A 27735-nucleotide genomic window follows, 5' to 3' on the forward strand; every position below is an offset into this window, starting at 1 on the left:
CAAATACTTTAAGACTTAAGAGGCAGTGTTACGCAAGGCTGTGGTGAGGTCACTAAATAGAGCACATGTGTGGGATCTGAGGGTGACGTGCATTATGTTATACCACATTGAGCATTTCAACACTGCTCACTGTAATTACAGGCCAAACCTCCAGTATCTGTTCTGATCAGAACCTCAGTTCCATGGCTCTGCATGTAAGAAGCACTGCACTTACACCCAATCCATTGTTAGCACTATGAAGTAACATTTTAGTAGTTCAAGAGATTCCACCACTTAAGATAGTAGAACACAGCTCTAAAAACTGCTTCTAATTCCTAAAACCCCTAGCCATGCTGGTTATGAAAGGTGTATTTCTAGAGTAACACTATTGATAAAAATACAAGGTTTATGTTAGAGCTTTAGCACCAGCAGTGTCAAATAGATTTCCCTTGTCTTCCTTGTGCTCATTGAATCCTTCAAGGAACTCTTAATAGGCTTGTGAAATATCTGCACAAGCAGCACTAATCCCTCTGCCCAACATACCTATATGCCTACCAATTTTAATTTTTTTTTCAAAGTTGTTTGCAGTTTGCTCAGTAAAGTCAAGCTTAATTGTCTGTACATCTGTTTGGTCTCCTAGAGTTTGTATTAAAATCAGCACCATGTTAGAGCTCCCATTTCTCTTGACCTTTCAACTACAGGGCTGGCTATTCCTCCCAGGAGCCTGGCAACCAGAGAAGAATGCTTGGCTGTACCATTTTTCTATCTTCTGCAACAGCCCTCCAAGTGGCTGAGGGGCATGAGCCAAAGGAATTTAGTGTACTGTTACATGGTGAGCAACATTCAGGTCTAGGGCTACCATAGGTCTACTTTGAACACAGAAGGGAATAAAAACAGTCAAATACAGAAATGTCTGATTTCCCTGCTGTTTCCAAGTTCCTAAAGTGAATGCAAATGTAATGGCAACAAACTTACAGCATCAAATATATCAACACAAGCAGATTATCTTCATTGCCAGCAATGGAGATATACCTATTTCAGATGTTTATGAAACACAGATACATAATATTGTTTTTCCAATCTGAGTTTATAGGATAAACAGTGAGTCAAACACTTCAAGATTGTCAGCTGAAAACATTTGACATCATGAAAACATTGAGTCTTCTAGAAGCAGTAAATTCAAGATCCCATGGTACTAAACTCAGCTTGTAAATCTTCCTTTATGAGCTATCTCCTGCATAGTTGCTTAGAACAAAACCATCTAGTTTGACTCCCATCCATTAAAGCTGGGTCCAGTGAAGCAAAGCAGCTCTAGTCCAGAGAAAGAAATGAAGAATTCTGCAAAGGAAATATGGCCAGTGCAAGGTGATTCAAAGATCTGAAAAGGTGCTGTTGAAATTACCAGATCCCCACCTGTCAGTGGCCTACATAGTCTCTAGTTTTATAGTTGGCAGCCTCAGAAGGAAGTGAAAAGCAGAGGCAGTATAGAGCCATCTTTGCCTTTCCTCCTAATGCTGCAGCTCATCTCCAGAGAAATTATCATAGTTCTTAAAGCCTTCCTTACTTATGCAATGTTGAATATATTAGGAAATATTTGCCATCCTTACAAATTTAGGACTTATACAAAAAAAAATCCAAAAGAGACATTAAGTGAGTGAAAATTAAAACAAAAAATCATTAACACCCTAAATATTGAATTTTTAGTGTGTATATTTTAAATAATGCAGCACTCTACTTGAAATTCACTATTTTATTACAAGTAAAGCCTCTGACCCTTCAAAAAATTGATTATTTAATCTTCAGGGGAAGAGTATATCAACATCTTGACTAATAACCAATTTCTAGGACTTTGAGTGTTTTCTGTTGGATTTTTTTAGTGTGACTATACCAAATGAACTGCACTTAACATTACTTTCTACAGCAGCCTGCTTTGCTGGGGGAGGCACTTTGGCAATTCTCTTCTCTTTTTTCCATATCCCTCTCCTCTCAGAGGCCCCTCATCGTGATGACCCATTCATTTGGCTACGGGCTGCATGCAGCTGCCTCTGAAAGAAGCCAACTGTATTCTTGGGTCAGCTGGAGAAGCCAGCTTCATTCCAGCTGTAGGGACGTACAGCACCTCCAAGGCCTGTGACTTAGGGCACAGAAGACCCAGGCTTCCCCTGGGGTTTCAGCAGAGGTGCAGAACATTTCAGCTGGATACACAGCAAGTGCTCAATTGCTTCAGGCAATCCAGTGTACAAAAACTATTATATTCAAGGATTTTCTGCTACATATTTGGAACCATTGTCTTTTGTCCACATGCCTTCATAGGCATTTGCAATTTTTTATAATAAAAGAGGAATGATTAGCTGGCACAATTCAACTTAGCGACTTATACTGTACCGTAGATGGGATGCATGAAAATTGAATGTTTCCTAGTTTCCATTAATATTTTCCATGTATATTTATGCTACAGAAAGTAAACTGTCCTGAAACAACATGACACAAACTTTTTTGTTATTGTTGCAATTGAAAATGAATGTTGGCCAAAGCTTGCCATTCTTAGAGAAATCTCAGGCTGAATAGCTGATTACCCTGCATAAATCTTGGCAGTGCTGGGTTACCCATTTTTAGGAAAAGCAAGTTTGGGAGGGCTTTTTAATGAGAATTAACACAATGAAGGAAGCCCAGTAAAGTAACTTCAATGACTTCATCTCACATTTCTTTGCTATAAACCAGTAAAATTCGAAGAGTAAAAAACGAAAACCAATTAGGTTTGTGACAAATTCTTTGTATTTCTACTATCCCCAGTCCTGCATTGAAGGCCTTCATTATTTTTTAAGCTGAGAGAAACTCCCCGAAGAGTTCACAGACATCAAGTGAGTTATTATTCATTAAGGTCTAATCATAAAGAACAGGACTGACTTACATTGGAGGTGGAATATACATCAACTACAAAACCTCAAAATTTCATGATAGGACAAATTGTGTAAACCTGATGAAATTAGTCTTAGAGCCTTGATTAACCCTTTTGCCTTATGTTGTGTCATTAGAGAAGAATGAGCACTGTAGTACTACCAAGATGTATGCTCTGAAACTGACTTAATAATTTTAAGGATCTGTATTTATGGGAAAAACCAAGAAAGGAATGACTGCTAATATCAGATGAGATACAGGTGGCATATAGGGACAAAAAAGGTATTTAACAATTTTAGTATTTTGATTACAAGTGTGAACTGGAAAGATTCAAGGAAGCGGGAACAAGATTTTGACGTTATTAATTTCAGTGAAGATATTATATTCAGAATTAATTCACTGAATTATATTCAGTGAATATTTCAGTGAAATAGTGAGTGTTACTCAAGACGTGAGGTAGCTTGGAAAGCGTGCTGTTGAGTAATTTGAACAGCAAATATCTGAATTCTCACCCAGGGTAATGATAGAATCAGACTCCTTTATCTCTTCAATAACTTGGTCTAATCCAGCTTCAGTGCAAGTTGCAACAATTTCCATAGGTTTCCTTCCTGCTGTAGATGCTGTGCCATATCCACCCAGAAGTGACATTTGGCAAAGATCAAGCCTAAATGTGAATATATTAAATGAGTATATTGGTCAAACCAACAGTTCCAAGTCCATTAAAAGAAACCCAAAATAAATAGTTCATTTGTTCATTTGCTCTAAGTTCCCATGTAGTTTGTTTGGGAAGTCAGACTGCATTCTTTTTCAGCTCATTAAAGTTTACTTTAACAAGCTGCAAAGCTGATACAGAAATGGTTCAACAGTTCAATATTGCATTGCTTTTTTTTTTTTTTTTCCTTTTTTAATGCTTGAGGATCCCACTTGGCATAAAAATTACATTTCAAACAGATTTTCAGATACGCTTTGGAGAAAACTTTGTTTTTCAGACATTTTTAAATGATTTCTCTTCTCCTCCCTAAACTACCTTAACATTTTTTTGCTAGTGAAACAAAGATGTTCTTTGTTTAAATAACATCTCCCATCTTGCATGTTATGAAACAGCACATTTCGCACTTCCTCAAAGCCAGTTGCTGGGTGAGATCTTTCAGTGAAGGCCATTTAGTGTTTTATAGAATATTAACTTACATGGCTAGTTTCACAAGTAAATCACATTGCTGTATTGTTTTTTCTAGTTGTTTTTAAAGTTCAGCTTCCAGATTTAGTGTATGAGGAACTGTTTACATACAGCAGGGCTAGAAGTCATGCAAAACTGTGCCAGTTCTCTTGTGGCATAAGATCACCACCTCAGTCAGAAGGAATCAGCTGTCTCAAGGCCACTGGTTTGTACTCCATGCCAACATGTGAGTGCCAGTGCCATACCCAGGGTATGACCAGCCAGAACTGAACTGATGGCACATTCACTCAGTGAAGTGCCATGCAGAAGTGCTTGGCTCTGGGTAAAGAAGCAACTAAAAAGGGTAAAAATGAGGAAGAGCTCTCCTAGCACATATATATTGCTTGCAATCCGTCAGTTGGCTGGATATCTCAACAGTGTCACACATCATGCAATCCAGACATATTTTGATTTCTTTGCTGTCACTGGCATTTTAGGAGTTTTTTTTGCCAAATTTTAATTCTAGAAAACCCACCGGACATATATATCCAGTTGTTGTAACTTCATTTTTTATACTACCAGTATGAGCAAAATTCTGTCACATAGCCAGTCCAGTCATCCAATCTCCTGCAACATCTTATTTTAAAAATTTTCTGACTAGATGCTTTTTGTCTTTTTTCACACAGAAAAGAGGACAAACTAGTGGAATTTCCTTACCGCACACATAATGCATGACAGGATAGCTCCATCCAGAGGAACCAATCAAGACACCCACAATTGTCAAGAAAACCTTCTGCACACAAGGCTCAGCCAGAGTGACTGCTTGGTATTTGAGTAACAGGCATAGCTGCTCCACCTACAGCTGTCACCCCCTGCAATCTAGTATAGTACCACATAAGGGAAATAAAAACTTAACTAATATCTCAAGAAATTATATCATTCCTAAAATATTTACTAAATGAAATAAAAGCAAATAAATGTTCATTTAATCACACAGTTAGAGGAAGATTGTTACCTATGACCTCCATTGGATTTGGTCATGTAAGTAAACATGCCTTTAGAATTTTTGCTCAAAGATTATACAGGCATAATAGGAGCTGAAATCATTTGTTACTTAGCAGGACAAGACCCTTACTCACTTATTTCTTTCCAAAACCCATCCACAATTGCAGCAATGGCTAGGGTTACATATACATCTGACTAGATAAACATCCACAGCTTATTTTACAGCACTGCTGCTGGCTAGAAAGCTTTGGATCTCTGCAGTGTGGTTTGTGGGATCCTACGAAGTCTTGCAGACTTGTTAAGGAATTTCTATAGGGCTAGATAAACATTCTGCAGAGTGCTTTGTTGATTCCTCATAGTTTATGCCAATATTTTTCGTTGACATGCAAGACTCCCTTGTGGAGAGTACTCAGCAAGCGCTGGATGTGCGTGCAAAAAACTTATATTTGCAATGAAATGTCTCAAGAATTGCTCTCTGGAGACTTTCACCATAATTGAGGAGAATCCTGTAACACCAAGAGTGCATACTAATCCAGGGGTGCAGCTTGGATCATACTAGCCATGGATGCTGTCAGCAAGCCAGCTAGTGCTGCCCAAGGAAGAAATGGTCCTGAGTTCAGCACACCTGGAAGTGAGTGTGGCTGCTCTAATGGTGTATTGCCTTTAGCACTAAAATATTTTTAATGCTAAAGCACTAGAAATTAAAGCAGGGTATGGTACAGAATAAAAATAACAAAGATACTGGTCTTCTTAGTGATTAGTTTAGCTGAAGGAAAGATCCACCAATTTCAGACAGAAGACAAAATGTCAGGAATTTTTTTTGGAAGGAATTCTCAGGAATGGAAGTGCCCCAGTTCCTTTTCCTGTCACGGTCTGTGACTCCTTCTATCAGTCTTGTTAATTATGAGAAAACAAAAGCAATTTGATATGATTGCTCTGTAATATCAAATTGGACAGCAATTATGCAGAACATGAAATCTGAATAGCTCTATAACTTCACAGTAGGAGATAATTACTACTTAGGGACCTAAAAGATCTCTTACCACAATTCCTCTAGAAAACAGTTGCTCACATGAGTCTTAGGAATAAAGCTCTATGGAATCTAAGTCAGATTCTCAGTTAAACAAACACTGTTTAGCAAATTCAGGGAAAAAAAATCTTTGAGACCAACATCACCATCTCTCCTAATCAACACAAAAGGCAAAGTCACTAATCTCCTTTTCCTTGTGTTCCAGTCCTACCAAATCTGTTAAGCTAAATTGTGTAAGACTGTTTCCCTTGTAAAGGTCCTAAGGTAATTATGCCCTGGCTCCTCCCAGGAGCCAACTGGATTTTGAGAACAGAAAAGGGCCTCTAGTGAACTGCAATCTAAATTTTATATGACCGACTACAGTAAAGTACCCAGCAATTTTTTAAAAGTCACTAAAGAAGCACTGAAACTACACTCTACACCTATAGTGTCCAGATACACCACAATTTTGAGAACACTGGCAGAAGGGTGAACATCAAGGTGTGGATATTCAATTCCATACTTGGCAATTCATGTAAGAGTTGTGGCTGCCAAACCAACCAGACTGTGAAATGCAGCTACAGGCTGAGGAAGGTCAGAGATTTCAATTCATTTTGCAATGGTAAGACCTGCAAAATTAAATTATTTAGATCCAAAATGAAATATTACATTGTGTTTCATACTCAAAAACATAAACAGACCATTGAGCAAGAAAGGACTGTTTACTTATGTTGTTTTCCTCTTCATACAATGAATTAGAAATATAATAGTTATAGGAAATTTTAACCTAATTTAAGTCTTTTCCAAAAATATATTGCTAGAACATTTTGGGATGACAACTTGTAAGAAACAGAGCCAAAACAGCTCCTTTGAAGTCACTATTTCTCATGTATGGGAGAGTGTTGTGTGGATGTACCCGCCAGAGTTTCCAAACACATTTTGCCTACAGAGAATCAAGGCAGGCAAAACAGCTCTGGATGCTTTAAAAGACTTCCACGATCTAAGTGACAAACTGGCAGAGTAGTGCCTTCTCCTCTCATACCAAGTTTCAGGCTCAACTTATGAGAATTTCTATTGGCCTCCATAATATTGGATACAAAGTCCTCCTTAACAAATCGGCATTAAAACTAATTTAAAATTTTCAAATATTTCTTTTTGCTTAAATTTATTGTATTCAGATCACCTGGAGCAGTTGGTAAATTCATAAGAAGAAAATTGTTTCATATAAGAAAACAAATGGGAAGTTCCAAAAACATCTAACTATTTCAGTGCTTTTTTAAACACCAATTTTTCATTTCAGAATATTTAACTTGAGCAAAACAAACTTTTTATCTGCAATTAAGATCTTTCACCCCTTAGACAGAAGTGCCACCTTTAGGAATTGAATGTCTACATAGTATACTATCTTCTCAAAGAACAGTAAATTAACCAGTAACAAGGATGCTGTGGATTGAGCACATTTACCTTACAAGAAGTGCACATGCCCATTGTGTCACCCAGAGCCATGCCCAGAATTTCTGCTGAAGATTTCTGTGCTTCCACTGCTGCTTGCTCCTGAAGCTTTGACACCTCAGTCATACCAGGGGTATTCCCAGTCCAGAAGTGTTCTGAGTAAACAGTCTTGCCATCTCTCCTGCACAGCACACAGCTGAGCTGAAATACATTAGGTAAAAAAAACCAAAACACAAAAATCAAAGAAAAAAAATCAACCATTTAGTACTGATATACTTCAAACTATTTTATAATTGCCAGAAGGACTGAGAATAAATAGCTTGTCTTTAAAGATGAAAGATTTCTTCTTTGTTTTTCATTGTGAGTGAATATCCGTTTTTGATTATTAGACTTCTGCACATTCCTCTCTTAACATTTTCTGGTTTCTGTATTTTTTATGACACCAATTCAGCAAGCAACTATGAAACTAATTAGCATCCCAGCAATTCAGCTCCAGGATCCATTGACATATATTTGAGTACATGTTTTCAATTATCATCAACACTGATGTATTGTTTTCTAATATTAGTTTTAAATGCCTCAATTACTGTCTTAGTCTTTATGGTTTTCAGGCTTATTTCTTAATACTCTGCCATTTCATAAAAATACTTAGCATGAAAAATGAAAAAAATACCTTTGCTAGATTAGTGCTGCCCTGCACACATTTCAAAATGTTTTGGCCATTATATTCTTCATGGGTAAAATTTCTATAATTTATCAAGGTACATATGAAGCTCTGATTCTCTCACATTTTGATTTTAGATATTTTGATATAAAAAATTCTTTCAAATTCCTACATGAACTCATTTAGTAAACATGCCATCATCCATTTGATATTTGAAGAGCACATGGTGACAATTTTAAATTATAAACTGTCTTTTAACCTACATCACTGAATGAGTTGAAAGTATGATTGAAAACAATGTAGTCAGAAAAATCCATGATACTCAAATCATAACCATTCAACAACATTCTTGGAACATTTGCAAAGGCCAAAGACCATATGTTGGCTGGTATCTGCAAGATATATTTATGGGCTTTTCAGGAGTCTAAGCCCAAAGGCTTCAAGCTGAGAGAAGGGAAACTGTCACACAAGGATGCGAACAATCCTGAGATGGAGCAAGTTTAGAGATATTGCACCCTGAGGAAATCTGGGGTTAAACAGAGTACCTGTATGACTGTATCACTGTGGCTTTTACTATGGCCTGTGGAAAGGATGCAGCACAAGCAATACAGATTTCCCAGAACACCTCTCAAGTACTCATTTGTAAGACAACTTAAAAAGAAAAAAGATAGCTTCAGTGATTTTTACACCTTATGTAACCTTCTGACAAGTTCCAGGACATGCATTAGATTTTTCCCCCAGTGATGGTACTGTTTGAAAAACTTTAAAGAATTTATGAAATTCAACACCTAATATCTTCCAGAGTAAGTGCTGAACAGTTTTCTAGGATGTTGGAAGCCTTAAGGACAGGTAAAAAACAATTCAGGTCTAATAACTATCAGAGTGCTGTCTTCCCAAAATACTTCCTTTCTTTTTCTTTAGTAAAGATGAATGCCAGTTATATTCTACCTGTAATAAAAAATATCTCTGATTTAATAAGTTTCAAATAACACATGCATCTGGATGTGGATTAAAAAATAGTAAAGAAATGCATCTGAGGGTGGTTTTAAAAATAGCAAATAAAGGTAATCATGGTCTCCTGATAAACTCTCAACTACCTAGAGACTGGTACCTGAGCAAATGAATTAAGTTCTTCAATGAATGCTGCTGCTTTTGTAACTGACTGAACGTTTTTAGAACTTGAAATGCAAAGCTATTTTTCTTGAATGAAACATTGCACAGTCAAAGGAATATGCTCAAATAAGGACAGTACAAAACAAAAAGGCTATAAAATTGTTTCCCTGGCCCTAGGGATAACAGATTCCATGATCTAATGAAGAAGGATGACAAATATTTGTCCATATAAGTGAATGGTTTTCCTAGAGGGCTGTTTTTCAAGAGGGCCTGATTCTGCACATATGCCTTGTTACTCACTGCTTGTAGCACTAATATTTCACGCAGGATCCAGCTCTTTACTTGCTCATATAACTCATTTTGCTAGCCAAGACCACCCTCCTAGCTTTGGGTTACTTAGCTATTGAACAAATTCTACCTTTGTTTTACTTTGAGAGCTACAGAACTTCATGCTAAATTATGTTGTCTAATTTATCTGCTTTTCCCAGTCTTGTTTTGAAAACTACCCCATAAACTCTTTAATGTGTCAGTAGCCTTTCGTATTCCAATAAACAGAACCTATCCCATTGCTGTACATTCTATCTATTCCATAGGTTTCCCAGCTCTTACTTTTCTGTAGTTGCAAACTGTCACTACATGCAGTTTTGGGGAGCATTCTAGAGAAATGCTAGAATGAAATTTCTTATCTTTAATCAGTGAAAATATTAAATTGTGGTCCAGGGTGTCCTTTTTCACCACAAATTATGACTCGGAAACCAGCTAGATAGCTTATAAAAATATGCTCAAATAACAGACAGGTAACTGTGGAGCATTAATCAGCATGACAAACCCATCCTCAGGTAAGATTTAATCTAGTAATGTCATCAGCTGATGAAGCTTTCTCCTTGTTTGGGAGATGCATTCCTTTTTGGACAAATCAGGCAGAAAGGAGCTGGTCCTATGCAAAGGAAAAAGCAAAGGACACAGACAGACATACCTGAGGTTGCATCAAAATTTATCATCACTTCTCACAATTCCATTAATTCTCTTAAACATTTCCTTCTTTTGTCATTACTCCCAAAATTATGTATATTTACTGTAAGACAATGGGTATAAACATGAAGTTGATATTTTTTTTGTTTTGAGGTAGGAACTAAAATTGTAATCTCATTTGTAATTCATTTTGAAGAAGCCATTAACCTTGTTTTCATTTTCTATAGGTTCCTTTTTATGAACTCAAATCTGTCATAGTGAAGCATATGAGAGAAGAAGGCACCAGACAATTCACTTGGGAATAATAAATACAGTTTCTGGTATGAGAGGCAAAGGAAGGCCAGGTGTGACTTCGTGGGTAGTGTGAAAACCACTATTCCAAGCAAGAATAAATCTGCTCACTATTTCATTAAAAAAAGGATTGGGAGAAACAAGCATCAGTCCTAAAATACCTGCCAAACCTATAAAGAAAAAAACTATGCACTCAGAAGAGCAAAAAAGCACTTTTCTTTATTAATCATAAAACAAAAACAGGCACAGAACCCAAATCCTTCTTCCACAGAAGTTGTCACAGACACCCATGATAGCAGAAGGCATTTCCTGATCATAATTTTGCATGCATAACTTGTGTACATTGTTTTTGCCAGAAAACTAATTTTGGAATAATAGACTCAGCCAACATGAGAATGAAGTGTGTACCCCAGGATTCAGCAGATGCACATGGGACTGCCAAACTAAATTTATGAAATAAAAAATATTCCACTTGGACAAATATGGAGAAATGGTTCACCAGAAAAACTCCAAAATCAAATATGTCATAAATTCCCCAGTGGCTTTTCACAACCTTTACTGCATTAGTAGAAATACAGACCACAGTGTAGCATCTGAACATTGTTAAAAGATGCAGACCACACAAAGAGTTCAACAATACTTCCTTGGGAGAAAATATTATTACTTCCAGTACTAGTCTCTTTGACCATATGTGTTAGTGGTTTAAGGAAATGTTTTTCCCTCTTTAGGAAAAGACCAGATCATTTCATTAATCCAAGATAATATGATATTCTACTTGGAGACATATTTTGTCATCACTCGCACAAGGTTTTGTTAAATATACCCAAGTAAGCTCTGAGCAACTCAATGTACAAAATTAATTTCTCTGATCAAGACAAAGCCTAAAATGCCAAAATATTCCCATCTCACTCTTAGAAATGACAGTTCAATTTCCAGTTATACTGTCATTTATGAAAGTTTTTAACAAAAACTTTAAAACATATACAAAATTGCCCACTGTTAATCAAGGAGACTAGATCTTCAAACAAGGTTGATACTTTGAACAAAACATGGTAAGTCCATGACCCTGGGAGAAGACAGTAAGGGAGGACTTTAAGCTGCTGTACAAAGTTTGGTTAAGGAATGAGTGAAACAGACTTCCTTCTCTGCTTTCCTCCTCCTTTAAAATCAACTTTTCATATTGCCAGAATTTGCTTTCCTTGAACTAATAGATATTTCTACTGTTACTCATTCAACTTGAACAGGAGTCTTGAAGGTAGTGAACCCTCAAAGAGCTGTGCTATATGTATCTTTTTCTGTTATTTGCATTATTCTTTCATTCTATCATTATTTTTAATGTAAAGTGAATAACAATCTTGTTTATGAGAAGAGTACTCTTGAACATAATCAAAACCTTGCTATATGATTCATTTTTCCATTCCATACATATATTTCAACACAGATAATGACATCTGGAGTTATGCCGTATACACAGGCCCTGATCCAAAAGCTTTTGAGAACAGCCTATGTTCATTTCAATTGGCCCTGGATTGGGTTCCTAACCTATACTATATTGGCTCTTTATTTCATACATAATTAATATCAGAGGAAATTTATTGATAACAAAAGGCATATGGTGATTCACCAAGGACCCTGAAAAGTGAATTTTTAGCCTTTCATTTAATTGGAAAGCAGCAGGACACATTAGCGAACCTGATTTACCACTGTCTGTGCCTTTTCCATGTTAGTCCATGCTACCTTTAAGTAACTCTCTTATTAACAATAAAGAAGCTCTCTTTATTGTTACATAACTATTCCTAGCATGGCTCATCATCAAAATGCCTACTGGTAACAAGAAATATAGATAAATTCCCTTGTATCTCTCAGATAAATTCCAGTTGTGATCATAATTTTCCTAGATTATAAGGATATGACTCTTCCTGATCTTGTGCTCATCTTTTCATTTTTTTTAATAGAAAGGGTGCTGTCCCTGGCAAATGTTATTGAAATAATGCTTTGCACCTTCCTGTTGCAGAAAAAACCCCCAAACATTATGATGGATTCCTACTGTATTTTACCTTTCTTTATTTTATGAGCTGTCTGTTTCAGTAAAGTTCTGTCATGATTACTTATTTGTCCATCTGAAATTAGTGGGATTATTCACATGAGCAAATAGAATGGGATTTGGCCTTTGCTTTGTACTAATTACTATAACCCTTGATTTGCAAAATAGCACCAACCATTAAATGCAGTCAGTTGTAAAAACCAATTTTGTGTTTCTACTAAACCAGTTTTGGCCTAATATATTTCAGATGTAATACACTTACCACTGAAGGGGGAAGAACAAAAATGAAACAAAAAAAATCAAGAACAACACAAAGCAGACACAAAAGAAAGCACAGAAAACAAACATTAAGAAAGATAACATACCTAAATCCTAGACTGTGTTCCTTAAAAGCTTAGATGAATATGCTTCTCTTTACAAACACTTCCTTAGCTGAAAAGTAATTCCAGTCTGCCAATATGTAAATGTTTTGAATGACTGTACTTTGGATTAATGCTACCTGCAGGCAAATATGGATTCCTGTCAATCTTCAATTCACCACGACTACAGAAATTAATTTTTCTTAACTACATCCAAAATCAACTTGACTGAAAAAGAATCAGTTTATCTCAAGAAACATCTTGCATACAAAAAATTGCAGTCAGCACACAAGTAATATCAGTATTTACAGATCTTAAGGCTGTCTCCTAATTTAACTGTATATTTAGTTCTTTTTCTCCTCCAAAAGACAGGGCTAAAGGATACAGAAAGGCATGAGGGCGGCTGCTATTACAATGGAGACTACACTGGGTACAGCTTAATGATGTCATATCAGGGTTGAAATATGTTTGATATTCTCAGGCTAAATCCCTGGTTGTTTCAACAAAAAAACACTGTATCCTTAGCAATGCTCCACCTCTCCTGACCCTGGGGGGCAAAGATGTAGTAAGTGTCACCAGACCATTTGGCCTTTAAAGTACTTGCGTTCTTGAAGTCCTTTTGTGTAACACACAAGCTCACCTATTGCTACTTTTCAGCTCCTGTGTTCAATACGTGCTCATTTGAGTCCATAAACTCTAGTACTTGAAGTTCTATTACTAAGGCAGAGCACAGTAGCTCAGGAGATGAGCTGATTCTCAAAACACATCTTTCAAAAACATGAGTTTAAAGGACAGCAGTAATTTTAGAGTATCGACATTTTTATAAGTCTTTTTGCCCCATATTTTACTGCTTGAAACAAGCAAGAAATTCACTTCCCAACATTGAAGACATTCTGTAGACATTGAATGATAACATTTCCTCAGAATGACTAAACTCCCTAACAAAATCACTGCTCTCAAACAACATATTTTATATGTTTTTTATCAAAAATGTTTTAGTGTTGAAACTCACCTTTATTACTCAAATTCCTCTAATGACACAATCAATAGCCCTATAATCTAAATCGTCCTTTTGTTCAAAGTGAAAATATTCTCTCTCAGGAGAAATAGCTTTAATAATTTCAAGATGTTGCTGGAAAAAGGCTACTGGCTTGAGTAGCCCTTCTTCTTGGCAAGTCCTTGTAACCAGTGTTCACCACACCCTGATGAGAAAGCAAAATAAATAGTTGTCAAAGCTTTCATGTGTTGGAAACTTTTCACATGTTCTCCACAGATCTGATGCCTGCTTTATGCATGCTAGTAAATCAAATTTGCATATTACTACAGACATGAGTTACTAAAGCTTTCTTTTACAAGTTAAGGTTTCTGTGTAAAACTAATAGCTTACTCTGATGCATGACCAAAGAAATTCAGCAATTTTGTCAGGAAGCCAGAGATTAAATGAGCTGGGAGGCCAGTCAGGGAACTGGTTACAAAACCATATGGTGCTTATTTTTGAGAAGAAGAAATCAAGTACTTCTTCAAATGAAAAAACACCTCATGGTTGTCTGATAAGAATCACATTGCACAATGTGTTTCACAGATTAACTGCACTCCAGACAATCCCAAGGAAGAAGATAGTGATACCTTCAAATCTTAAATTCCTTGCAAGTACATCTGGATTTATACCACGTCCCTAACATCCCCTAGTATTATTATGAAAGCAGAACATCAAAAAAAAACCCAAACAAATCCTAATGCCATGCTCTGAAAACAATTTACATTGAATTCTGACCTTGAACATTGTACCCTAAGTTTTTGTTTCTTTCTTTCATTACACCATTCCAGGACAGCCATCTGGACATTAAACTCGCCAGTTTATCTCATATGAAGTTGCACATGTTGGCTTCCATACGCATCCTGGAGTAAATCACACCATAACAATGAAGTATGGCAGCCCCAGAAGTCATCAATACAGGGTAAAATTGAAACACCGCAGCTGGACACTTCACCTGGCTCTCCAGAACAAGCCATTGCAGCCACCTGTGATCTGGGGGACAGTGGCAGCAAGCATTCTGCTTCACAGCCCACAGCCCTTTTCTGTTTGGGATTTATCCTTCTTGGGTAAATTCACAAATTCTTAAATGAGAGCATTTTAAACTCCTTCAATTAATGGGTCTTTACAAACATATAGTTGCACCTTCATATCATCTTACTATTCTACACAGCATGACTTTGCTTTTCCACATCACAGTGGAATTTAGTCCTCATCAAAAAATTATATTAATTTTAATGGTACTCCCACATAATCTACCATTCATATGAAAAAACTGTTCTATACCGCTACTTTGAAATTGTGAAAATATGTAAATCTCTGAAGTGGTTTATCTTTTCCTATATCTGGAATTGAACACTCAAAATTCTTGATAATGAAGGAACTCGTTTAAAAGCATTTATGGATGTCATTGTTTAAAAGGATGTTTCCATGCTTATAAAAGTCACAGTGCATAAAACAGGCATAATTATCTCTGACTAATATTCCAATTTGTGGTTTTATTACTTATGAAAGACTTTGCTTTATTACCCCAAAACACTTTTGTAAGGACTCCATGACAGACTTGCAGTGACTTCAAGGAAAGACAATCTTTATTACTGTAATGTTGATTACTTTTTCATTTGTTAGAGCAACACTGAGGTTATTTGTACTTTCCCTGCACATCAGTTATTTCTAAATACTGGTGTATAATCTACACCTGAAAAATGTCAACTTCTGCAGGATGAGTAATTCCTACTTTACTCCCAGCCTCAGCTCTGTATAATTACTGATCATTGTTTCATGGACTCCATCATACTCCTACTGCTTAAGATTGAAGATTTCTTCCCCAATTTCATGTTTAAGAAAGCAAACCAAAGAAGTTTAATAGGTCTTACTAGAAACGGTAACTCTTATAGAGAGGGTATAGGGAGTATGTCATACACATGGGTGCTTTCAGAAGTAAATATAATTTATTCATTACTTTCAGTCTGAATTGAAAATTACTGGGAAATCATTAGCAAAGCAAATACTCTAAATCATTGATTAAAAACAGGTAAAATGTAAACATGAAGCCATTACTCACTTATAGTTTTTAGTAAATACCTAGATACGTGCATATTTCACTATGCATTTTATGCTAATAGGGACGTATGTTTGAGTCCTCCAATGCCATAAGCAGAATCTTACTTGGAACAAGACCTGAACTAATATAAGTTCCACTTTTACAAATACCACTTTTAAACACTAGCAGGCAAATCACCTGGTACACGAGGGAGTAATCTGTTCATGTATGAGCAGTGCCTGTGCCATCCAGTTCCAGCTGGCTCCTAAACCCATATTAACAGCCTCTCACCCTCCAAAAGCTGTCAGCCCAGCACAGGGCACTCCTGCTCACACACATCATCTCCTAAGGCAGGAGAAGGGAAGAGATACAGAGAGACATACATGGAGTGCTGAGGAGAGAGGCAGCTGGTGAGGCACTCCTGGAAGCAGACCCTGCTCAGCAAAGCGAGTTCCCTATCTGAGGAACAGGAGCCCAGGGGTGACCCACGCTGGGGTAGGGACAGCCATGAGGGATGGGGGTCAAACAGTTGCACACAACCCCACATTCAGAGGGACTGCGATGGACTGGGTATAATGTGCCCAGCTGAGCCTAGGAAGGAAGAAAAAAGATGATGTTTTTCTTAAGTTGGACCTGGGAAGTAAGGAGGCGGCATATTTTAAACAATGTTCTCTTTTTCTGGATATTGAAATAAATTATTTGAATTTTGCATTAATTAGCAATGAATTAACTAAAATTTCTGGTAGCCCCATGACAGAAAGAAACCTTCCAGATAGTTTTTGAATTGCAATGTCTTGCTTCAGTGCAAAGCAAAGCAGAACTTTAACCAGAATATTTTCTAACATGTTAAAAGTGTTCTAGATTCTAAGCCATATTTTCTTACTCTACCTGGCATCAAATCTTCTGACAGCAATTCCCATTGCTTTGGCAGCTACTGCTGCAGTCAGCCCAGCAACGCCACCACCAATTATCAGCATCTAGAGAGATCAAACAGAGAGTAAAGTGCATTCTATGTTCACTTATTCCATCACATGCTGTGTCTGCAATATGTCTTATCTTCAAAAGCACTTGAACTTTAAAGAGCATCAGAGGCTAAAAATTGTTAAGTACTTCAGAGAAATAAAAAAAAAAACCCACCAACAACTTATCTCAACAATACAACATTGTTAAACAGCTGGTTTGGTCTATAAGAGCAGGTGGTCATCTGTACAAAAAGTACCAGATGTAGAAAATAAGAGAAAAAAGTTAGAAAAAATAAGTTAAACAAGACATGACTAGACGCACTTTTTCTGTTGCACAGGACACAGACCTTAACTCAAACTTTGATAGCAAAGGATGCTGACATTATTTGTCCAGTCATGCAAATGCTTTCCTTTACTGTAGCTTTTCTCAGCTATGAATTCTGACAGGTATGCTGCAACAGAAATTACAGAGCAGGGCTCAGTCTCAGAATGAAGACATAAGGTCCTTTAAAAAACAGTGAACATCCTTCTGAAGCAGGGTGTGACAACACATTCTTTACACTGAAAATAATTGATCAAGCATTTGCCAAAAATAAATGAAAAATGCCAGGCTGAATTTAGATGTACATAATACATTCACTACAAATTTCAATTGCCCTTGGCTGCGCTGTATTAAGGTAGGTGAGAGTAAACAGAAGTCCTTGATGTTAGCGTCCTGCCCAAATATATTCACTAAAATGATGTTTTGTGTGAACATTGTGTAGCTATATGGAGCCCACTAGAACATACCTTTATTACAGGCTTTTTTGTTTCCAACATCTAATACTTGTTTTACTTGCAATTTTTGTTGGGTTTTTTTACTCATTGGGGAATTAAGAAAAGAATTACTGATTTCTTCAAGGAGTTATGTAGGTATGTAGTAATTTGAACAAGAACTGCAGCTGTTTTGTGCTTGTTCTGTCAACAAAAGATTTTCAAACCAGATAACTATGGGTTTCTCAGTCCTTTATAGTATTTGGCCTAATGGCCAAGCAACTTCAAGATTTCACTTAACAAAATGGAACAATTTGAAAATCCAGTTATTACCTTTATACTGTTCTTCATTTAAACACTTTTCTTCTTTCAAAGCTTAAAAATCAAACTAAACTAGTCAAAGAAGTAAAATCCTCTTTATCCCAAAGGAGTAACAGATATGAAACCAGTTTAATATCAGTGATCTAAATGCTGAAGCAAGGTGCATCCCGGGCAACTCTCCTGACTCCTTGGTTATAGACAGCAGAGAATTTAGTCCACTGTCAGTACAGCAGGAGAAGATAGGCAGTCATTCCTATACATATTATACTAATATATATACTATATTCCTATAGTTCTTATACAACTCTAGAAAATTAATAATTTGTAGCTAAAGGTATGTAATAAATTTTCCTTACTGAACTTAATAAAAAAAAATTTTTCTAGGTTTACTGAAGTGAAATTCCATGCAATGGAAGGAAATGAAAGACTGACAAAAACAAGAGTTGCTAATACCCAAGCAGAGCCAGAGCAAGACAGACATTGTATACACATGCTTTCTGTACTAGAAAAAACCTGTTGTTCTTCTGTGGGTACCATCTGATTCAGTGTCATGGCCATATAACTGAGGTAATAATTTATTTTGGTACACAGGCAAATAAAAGGAGAAATGTTAAAACCAAATATTTTAAGAGAAGTTGGTATTAAAGAAAAAAACAACATTGTTTAAGGCCCTGTGTTAGAACATTGGAGGGAAATCAGAGAGTTTGACACAAGGTTAATTAGATTTAAATAGTTTCAGGGAGAGAGAGAGAGAGAATGTGCTATTCATCTTTGTAGCCAGATTGCTTAAATTTACCAGAGCTGTCATCAAGACCTTTTAGAGACTAGTTGCATGATTTTGTTTATGGTTCTGTAAAGAGAAACAATATTGACTGCTGACATTTATCATGGCTTGTAATTTTTCCTCCCCTTAACTTCACTGTGGTTGACTACATGAAAAGTGATTTGTTTTGCTTAATTTTCTTCATCAAGAAAAAAGAAGAGTACCCCTTTTAATAAGGTAAGAAGATGTAAGTGAAGGCCCAAGCCTAGATCGTGAGGCTCTTTCAACTGGAAAAACCCCACAATCTCCCTCCAAGATGGAAAAAATAATCTTTTCCTATGGTTTACTGAAAGTGAGGAGAGCCATACCAGGGGGGTACATAATAGAGACCTCCTTCCATCCACTTGCAAGCAGAGGGGTCGCAGAAAACCGCTTTGCACCATTTGTGCTGATCTGGCCAGGGTCAGAGTTAGTACTTAGACAAAGGGATCACTGCCACCATTTGCACAGAGCTGGCACCATCTGAACCCGAGTGAGGTTTCTCATTGGGATGATGTGAGAAAACTTGAAACCAGAAAACCAAAAACATTAGACCAGACATAAATTTTTCTTAAAGCTCATCAAATTTAAGGAAAATTTTTCATAGAATTATAGATGTTGTAGAATTTAAACACTAAAAGTTAAGCTCATTGTTTATGGATTCTCAAGCCACTTAAGGTATTCAAATCCTGGACAGTTTTTGTGTAAATAAAACTCCTGGGAAACAGTTGTTGTTTTTCTACATATACACACACACACACTTAGAAGAGTGTCCCAGGGATGGGCTCAAACATCCCACTTCCTATAGAAGTGCACTTCAAGTTTTGCTTTATACAGGCAGCAAAAGAGAAATGCATAAAATTACTTTGCTCCAGCCTGTTACGCATGATGTGGAACACAGAGAACTACATTCAGTCTTAACCTAACAGTGGAATGCTGTATCATACACAGTGATATGAAAAACTCTTTTCAGATGATTTATGGATACAACAGTGGCAAGGCAGCAAGTGGCAGGGAAAAATGCCTTGTTTAATGAAGCAGTGGTGTTTGATACCTTTACCAAATTGATTCTGCTTCAGATGAACTGGTACAAATTTAAAACTGTTTCAATATGCAGCCTATGTACATAAATAATTGGTTCAGCATTCAAAGTAGTTGTTTGTGTTTGGCAGTTTTTTTAATGAATTCCTTATAGAAATCTAACTGGCTTTGAAAGCAGTTCCAAATCTGAATTGTTTCAAAATGTGTCTTATATTGAATGACAACTGCTCTTGACTATTGTTTGGCCACTAATGCAATGTGATACTACATGGGGAGCCAGAATTCAGAACCAGCAGGGAGAATTTTGCACCTTTAATTGTCAGAGGCTGCAGTTTTGGGAAGGTAACAAATTCTTCTACCAAATTCATACTGTCCCTGGGGCAAGGCCTCAAAATAAACACAGTAGCTTCAAATACAGTATTATGGGTTACACTTCAGCCTGCAGACAGTCCTGGTTGCATGTTGTGAGCACTTCATACTTCCCATTGCAAATAATCTTAGATTACAGCCCTATTTATGTGAGAGATTATTATGGAAAAATAATAAAAAGTGGTATGTTAAAGCTATGCCAAATATAAGACACATTTATCATACTGTCAATGGAATTTTTTACCATATGTCTCAATGGATTTACTAAAATTAGTTTTGTTTTATACCTATAATAGCTATAGGTCTTAGGCCATGTATAACATATTTCACAAAAAGAAAGACTGTTGTTCAAGCAGCAGGAAAAAACCCAAAACGCATGACACATGTGCCCTAAAAAAAAAAGTTCAACTTTTTGGGAAAGAAGTCAAAACCACTTCTCTTGATTTGCTTGTGTAAAAGTGAAGCTAGAAAATGGGGGAGTATCCCTTAAGATCAAATTGTTACAGTTTCTAAACTGATGATCATATTTAGTTGACACAAATTAGTCTTCAGAATAAATATGGTTATATTATTCACAAATTACAATCTTATCTTTAATTATATATAATTTTCAGACAGTAATTGCTACCCTGGTTTGTCTGCAGTGCTCAGCAGAGAATTTTGCTTTTTGTCAACTTTATGTTCCACTTTCAATTTTTCAGTTTTAGCTGATGTTTTACCAAGGAGTAGATATCAGGACAGTGCAACCCACTTCTCACTGATGACATTTCTTTGATAAATCCCACACTATAGGTGTTCACTATTAAGTTCTTACAGTGAACACCTCTAAAACAGAAGATAAAACTAAATACAAAGGCTTTTTTCATTTCCAGATCATATAAATTTAGTTTTATTTACTTTCAAAGGCACAAATTTCAACATCCAATGGATGCTTGACACAGTTTCAGCAGCAGACATGGTTTCTCTGAAGTTTGAAAATTCCATCCATATATCCAATCCAGTAAAGTTTTATGCACATATATTATTCTTAAAGAGGTATAATCACTGGTTGACCTTAGTGGGATGGTTAGCGTGAGAGAAGGTGACAGGATTGGGCCCCAAGTTTTCATAAATAATACAGAACAACTCCAGATGAGCATTCCACTCTTAGTTTTTATAGTGCCTTCCACAGCCAGCCCACATGGTCTCTCACACACGTTCCTACATGCCAGAACAATAACAAATTAAAGTTTGGTTTGTAAAATAACCTTGGCTCAGATGCTGCTTATACAAGTTTGCATGCTGTTTACTCTGAAAAAGGTGTGGAACTGACCACAATGAGGCGACAACCTCAATTCCACTCACACATGAGGTGAGAAAACCAATAACAAAACTGCAGGATTAGGAAAAGGACACTTTGTTTCTCCTGGCTTGCTGGGAATAAAGCATGTTTTATTAAAAAAGAAATAACGCCTCTTTGTGAAGCACACTAAGGTACATCTCTCTTCTTCCTTAGTACCTATATGCATACAAACATTACATATATATATATATATATATATATGTGTGTGTGTGTGTGTGTGTGTGTGTGTGTGTCTGACTGTACACAAATACCCATACTACACATGATGATCCATAGAAGGAGGAGTCCTAGATTATTATTGCCCTACTTTACCATTCTTTGCAGTGAGGATTTTCATTGACTTCAGGGAAACTGGATTTCTCCAAGTATTACACTCCCTCTGTGCTGAGCACCAGTTCAAGGATATTATTGCACCAAAACCCTGCCTATGCCTGCAGAACAAAGTTTGAGTGATTGAAGGGTCACATTCTGCTTCCCTGAACTATTTTGATTTACCTCCATGACTTGATACTCCAGAATACCCTTAAAATCCAATATTGTCTGTTCAAATAGTAGGCACAGAGAATAAGGGAAATACCTTGGAAGCTGACAGAGTTTCATATAAGTATTATTTCTGTACAATTCAATATGAATATCTTCAAAAACATCAAGTGGACCTGACATTTAGCCCCAAATTAGAACAATTTAAAGAGGGAAAACAAATGTTTCACCACACCCACATAATTTCAAAGGGCTTTTTGTAATTTTTTTTAAAATACTGTATACAACCAAATGCCTGATTGCAGACATCTCGATAAAACTTGGTTGTTCCCATAATTAACTGGGGATACCCCAAGCTACATTAATTACTAACAGAGATGCAAAAACTGAAGTATGTTTGCTTAAACATACAGTCGTTTCAATGCCAGAAAACATTCTACAAGAGATTACACAGACCAAGCAGATACATGTGGAGGGACATTTCTATTAGAAACACTCTAAACAAAGCCATCTAGTACAGAGTACATTTTGCTTAAAAGATATACACATGGCATTAGAGCAAATCTGGGAACAACTATAAGAACTTTAATTGACTGAAAAAATAACTGCCAGGATTTATAATTCTACAGAGAGAAGTGTCATAACGAGTTCACTTGAAAAAAAAAAAATCTCAGTTCTATCCTGCACGTGTGCACATTATATTTTCAGGCCATTAAGGCAGCAAAAACTAGAAGAAAAAGAAATTAATTTTTTTAAGTAAAAAGGAAAACTTTTATTTGTGAAGTACCACAGGAAAACTGAAGGTTTTTGTTACAATTCTAAGAAGATACATAATCAGCTTTGTTAAAGAAAGAAAAAGTGCTTCAGGTACACTCCCCAAATGAATAGCTCTCTCCAGTCTTAGGGAAGAGAGGTAGTAATTCCTCACTATCAGCAATTACTATACACAATGCACTTGCAGTATCTCAGCTGCTTGGTTAATGAGGAGCAGGTAAAGTAAAGCACAATGTCCCTCTAATCCCTGCCCATTTGCTATAGGAAGGAGAGAAACACAACATACCTCTGATGTGAGTTCTAAGGAACACAAAGGAGAAGCAAAAATAGATTCTGGAAATGCTTACCCCTATATTCTGTTCTACCCCATATGGCTAATGGAATTATACAAGTCTAAGAAAGAAAAGATTCAACCCACAGTAATTTTTGTACACTAGATTCTTCTAAGGTCAGACAGAAAGGCACTGTTCTCATTTTATTTATTAGTTCAAAAGAATATTCTAATATTTTGCACACTGGTTGCATAATACAGGAAGAATTGGCTTGCAGCACTAGCCTTCAATCTGTAGTCACTTCTATACATCATCTACATCAACTACATCTTTGAATTTAGATTCCAGTTTTATACTGGAAATGGTACTTTCATTTATATACCAAATTTAAAAAGGCTTAATCGATCTCTTGCACAACCTGTCACAGCTTCAAACACTATTGCCCAGTGAAATACTATTCTAGAAATTTGTGCATAATAGACCACACTGATTTAAAAAAACATTTTAAACATACCATTTCTGTTAGTACAATTATTTCCATAGCCATATCTGGGGGAAAGGTCATTTTTTAATTATCTCTATATATGCAAAAGCAGTAAAAGTTCTGGCAGGCTTAGAATCAACAGGATCCAAATCTCTGTAAGACTTTTTTGAAAATTGGCAGACTTTAACTTGAGAGCAAGACTGTGAAATATATTTTCAGACTCATACTTCTCCCATCTAGTAAACTTGTCATTGTAACACCTTTATTCTCAGCCTCAACTTGTGTACATTTCTAAGCTCACTAATGTACCTGTGCCCAAAAGAAAAAAAAGAAAAAAAAAAGATTCTTCAGAACCATGAATCAACAACCTAAAACCCAAACAACTCGTTCTAAGCCCAAAGACAGACTGCAATCAAGCCAGAATGGGATCTGAAGCTAAACATTGCTGCTTTCTCCTACATTCTCTTTGTTTACTTTATGAAGCTGGAGATTATTTCAAGTTTTTGCTAATGAAACACAGCATTGTCTAAATCTGGAGCTTCATAAGCTCCCATGAGTATCTTTCATTTGCAAACTTACCTATCTTAGGCCTGACCCTCCTCTGAGCACATTTACCAGATGGTCCAAATTACATTGGGTATTATTAGGTACAATACAATAGACTACAACCACTACATCAAGTAAGTGAGCTGATAAAAAAAAAATCACACTTAAATTTTGAATGCTTGACTAAGATAATTAACATTATTATAGGGTAAATTTAAGTCCTCCATATGTAAAACAGAAAGAGTAATTACAGGAAATTTTGCTACAGCATTTGAAGAATTCAGATAAATTTCTTCATTCTATGGTTTTGACTAGGATGTGAAATAGGTCAATTGATTAAATATTTTTGGGTGCCATAAGCAAAACCACAGGAACGCCTCTGAATTTTATGGTCCTGGAATGTTCTAGTTATGCAAATAATTTTGAATAATCATGCTTTATGGCTTAAAACAAATTTAAAAGTCATTAAGAATATGAGCCAGTAAACACTTTAGTGTACATGTACAAGGTTAGTTACAATCATGCTCCTTCCTGCAGGTCAGTAAACTCATTAGTTACATGTATTTTCTGAACAGAAGTCTTACGTCCTTCCATTCAGAAAGGACAGATAATTGTAAAATATTGAATATCAATTGTCCAAATCTTTTGTTTAAAAATCTTTAGCCATTTCACATGTAGTACACATCCTATATAATTCAACATATTGCTGGACTTGGACATTTGGTTTAGTAGATTTTGCTTTCTATATCTACATCCATTCTCCTAGTGATAATAGCACTAGATTTATTGTTCCATTCCACACAGATCATAGACTGTGCATTCAATCTAATAATTTATATTGCTTCCTTTCTGACACAGTATCTGTTGGATAAAATCTGTTTAAAATCCCCTTGCAACTAGTATTTGGTGCATCCAAGTCTAACCATCTCCGGAAAATTAAGATTTTTTCACAGCTCTTCTCAGCCTCGATATAGTTGGCAGCAATTTAAACTACATCCTTATGTCTTCTTATATTCTAAAGAAACTCCAACAGCTTAGTTTGGAACAAAAAAAATTTATAAAATACACTCATAGCCAACTCCAGGTTGAAGTTCTGGATAAAGCAATACATTTTGCAATAAGACATAAGATCTTTTTAAAAATAGCAGCCACTCAGTGTTAGCAGCTATTGAATGGTTAACACAACACCACAACACTTGTGTTATTTATCCATAGCTGTTCACAGAATACACAAACAGTTTTCCAGGAATTCAGGAAAAATTAGCCCTTCATTGAGGAGTTAATAGCAAAAACCAGCAAAGTGCACAAAAAAGATTTGTGAGGGAAGGTGCAGGCAAGGCATTTTTAAAGCATATTTCCTTTTTAGCTGAACAGTGGCATCCAACAATTTACCAAGATAATCTTCAGGGGCTTGCCATTGCTCTCAGGGGAAAGGCAAATGTATTTGAAGAATATAATGAGGCACAGAACATTTGTAACTTGTTTCCATACAGGTGGAGTATAAACCAAGAAAAGGCACCATCTTTTCAATCATGACAACCTATGAAGTTTATTCTAAACATGGAAGCATTACTAGTATGAAATACTTTTGCAGTCTGCTTTAGAGAAGGATTAGCATTTCTTACTGTTTGTTGGGTTTTGGGGTTTTCTTAATTTATTTGCAGGGGCATCACTACTTGCAAAGCAAGGAATTTAAAGGCCTCATTTAGCAGCAGAAATTAATGTGATAGACTTAAAAATGTTTAGACTTACAGGTATTCACACAATTGCCTTTTAGTGACTACGGCACAACCAGCCAGCAGTGTATATGTGTCAGTGGCAGCAAGCCTGGCCACAGGCTACTGTTTGTGTATTTACTGTGCTTCTTAGAATTCTACTATGGATTACAGTGAAGAATGCCACTAATCTAGTTTAACTATGCCTATAATAGTCTGAACAAAAAAAGTGGCACACACATGTGTACACAACAGTATACACACTTAACACCATAGTTTTGTAGAGGCCTAACTCATTCAGTTCTTAGAACAGGAACTGCACTTGAACAATATCCCTCACATGATTCATTACACTTTCGCCTCAAAGGCTTCCTGCCATAGGAAATCTTTTAGTTTTTTCATTTTATTTAATTCTTTCACATTCCCTAGGCACTTCAAATGAAATGAAGTGCTCAAATATGCCTTTATGGCAACATAATTCCCATATTCTATTGATTTCTTTTTGCTTTCTCTAATTTTTCATTGAAATCTTCAAAGAATGTCCCTAAGGAAGCAATAGCATATTAATTATTGTTTGGTTTATTCTTACAAGAACAGTAATTTAGATCATTTTATTATGTTCCAGACAATGATTGCCTAACCAGATAATGTAAGCAAAGTAAAGTAAACTGGAAACTGAGTTTAATTACAAAAACAATTGCTTGGATTGCATTTGCAGTTGAGAAATACCAATTAATTCAGTTCACAGTGCAGGGATGATTATCACAATATCACACGGATAAACAAGTAATGTAAAAAAAAGCTTTCACCAAGGAGTAAATTATGCAATTGAAAAAAGATTGTAAATAGGTGCTGTAGTATCTCTGCAGAGAATCCTAATCTTGGTTTTATTTGCCACAAGACTGTCCCAGATAAAAATACTATGGTGGCCAAATGAGTGTTCTAACTTATAGCAGATACATTATTCACCAGAAAATTGTACAACACTTGGAAGAGACAGACATACATACTCTCATCCTGTTCTTATTGGCATCATAGTGATAAAACTGTTACAGAGTCATTATTTCAGCCCAACAGACCTGAAGATTATCTTCTGGAACCACATATACTATTCTTAAATGCAGCATGCGTTATTCTTGATATAGAAAGTAGGCACTTTAGAACTCATACCTGTGTTCATAGATGTGGATAAATCAGTTTCATACCATTTGGGAAAATGCATTCCAGTAGCTATAAGTTGTTTAGCATCATGAAGTAAATTCGGTGGATTACAGGTAGATTTGAAAAGAGATTGTGGGGGGAGATTGTTTACTTTAAAAATTTTCAGTACGGTACATTTATTAATGCTCTTGAAAGATACTGAAAGACTCAACCTGAAACCAAGAAGGCAAGGTGGGACAGACTAAGACAGGCTGAGAATGAACATCCTCTAAAATTTTTATTTTCAACTCCATGAATGACCACACATTTCAATTCAGTCCACTGACAGTTTAATTACATAAACAAGTCTACTGGACCTGATGAGATGCATCCCAAGGTCCTGAAAGAATTGGCTGGAGTAGTTGAGAAGAATTTCTTCATCATATTTGAAAAGTCAAGGCCATCAGGCAAAGTCACAGTAACTGGAAAAGTGGGAATAACTCATCCATTTTAAAAGAGGCTAATAAGGACCACCATAGGAGCTACCAGCCAGTCAGGCTCATCTCAGTGCCCAGTCACATCAAATAACAATCCTCCTGCAAGAGGAGGATTGTCGCCACTCACATCAGAGTCTGCAGTGACAGTACAAAGGAGAACTGATTTAAAGTGAATGGGGATAGACTTAGATTGGCTCTAAGGAGGAAACACTTCTGTG

The 27735-nt window shown here is 36.2% G+C and overlaps 1 long non-coding RNA gene across 1 annotated transcript in view; it reads right to left on the reverse strand.

The window, feature by feature from the left end:
* Positions 1–26: 26 nt before the first annotated feature.
* The window catches only part of LOC107209252, a 30901-nt gene continuing 3192 nt past the window's right edge, over positions 27–27735 (reverse strand). Inside the window, exons 3-9 of the long non-coding RNA XR_004498977.1 lie at positions 16908–16996; positions 13955–14144; positions 12949–13082; positions 7512–7700; positions 4751–4912; positions 3390–3541; positions 27–1317 (exon numbers count right to left, since the gene is read on the reverse strand). This is a non-coding gene — a long non-coding RNA (uncharacterized LOC107209252). The remainder of the gene's footprint in view (positions 1318–3389; positions 3542–4750; positions 4913–7511; positions 7701–12948; positions 13083–13954; positions 14145–16907; positions 16997–27735) is intronic.

The sequence above is a fragment of the Parus major genome, chromosome 10 (assembly GCF_001522545.3).
Source record: "Parus major isolate Abel chromosome 10, Parus_major1.1, whole genome shotgun sequence".
Classification (NCBI taxonomy): domain Eukaryota; kingdom Metazoa; phylum Chordata; class Aves; order Passeriformes; family Paridae; genus Parus; species Parus major.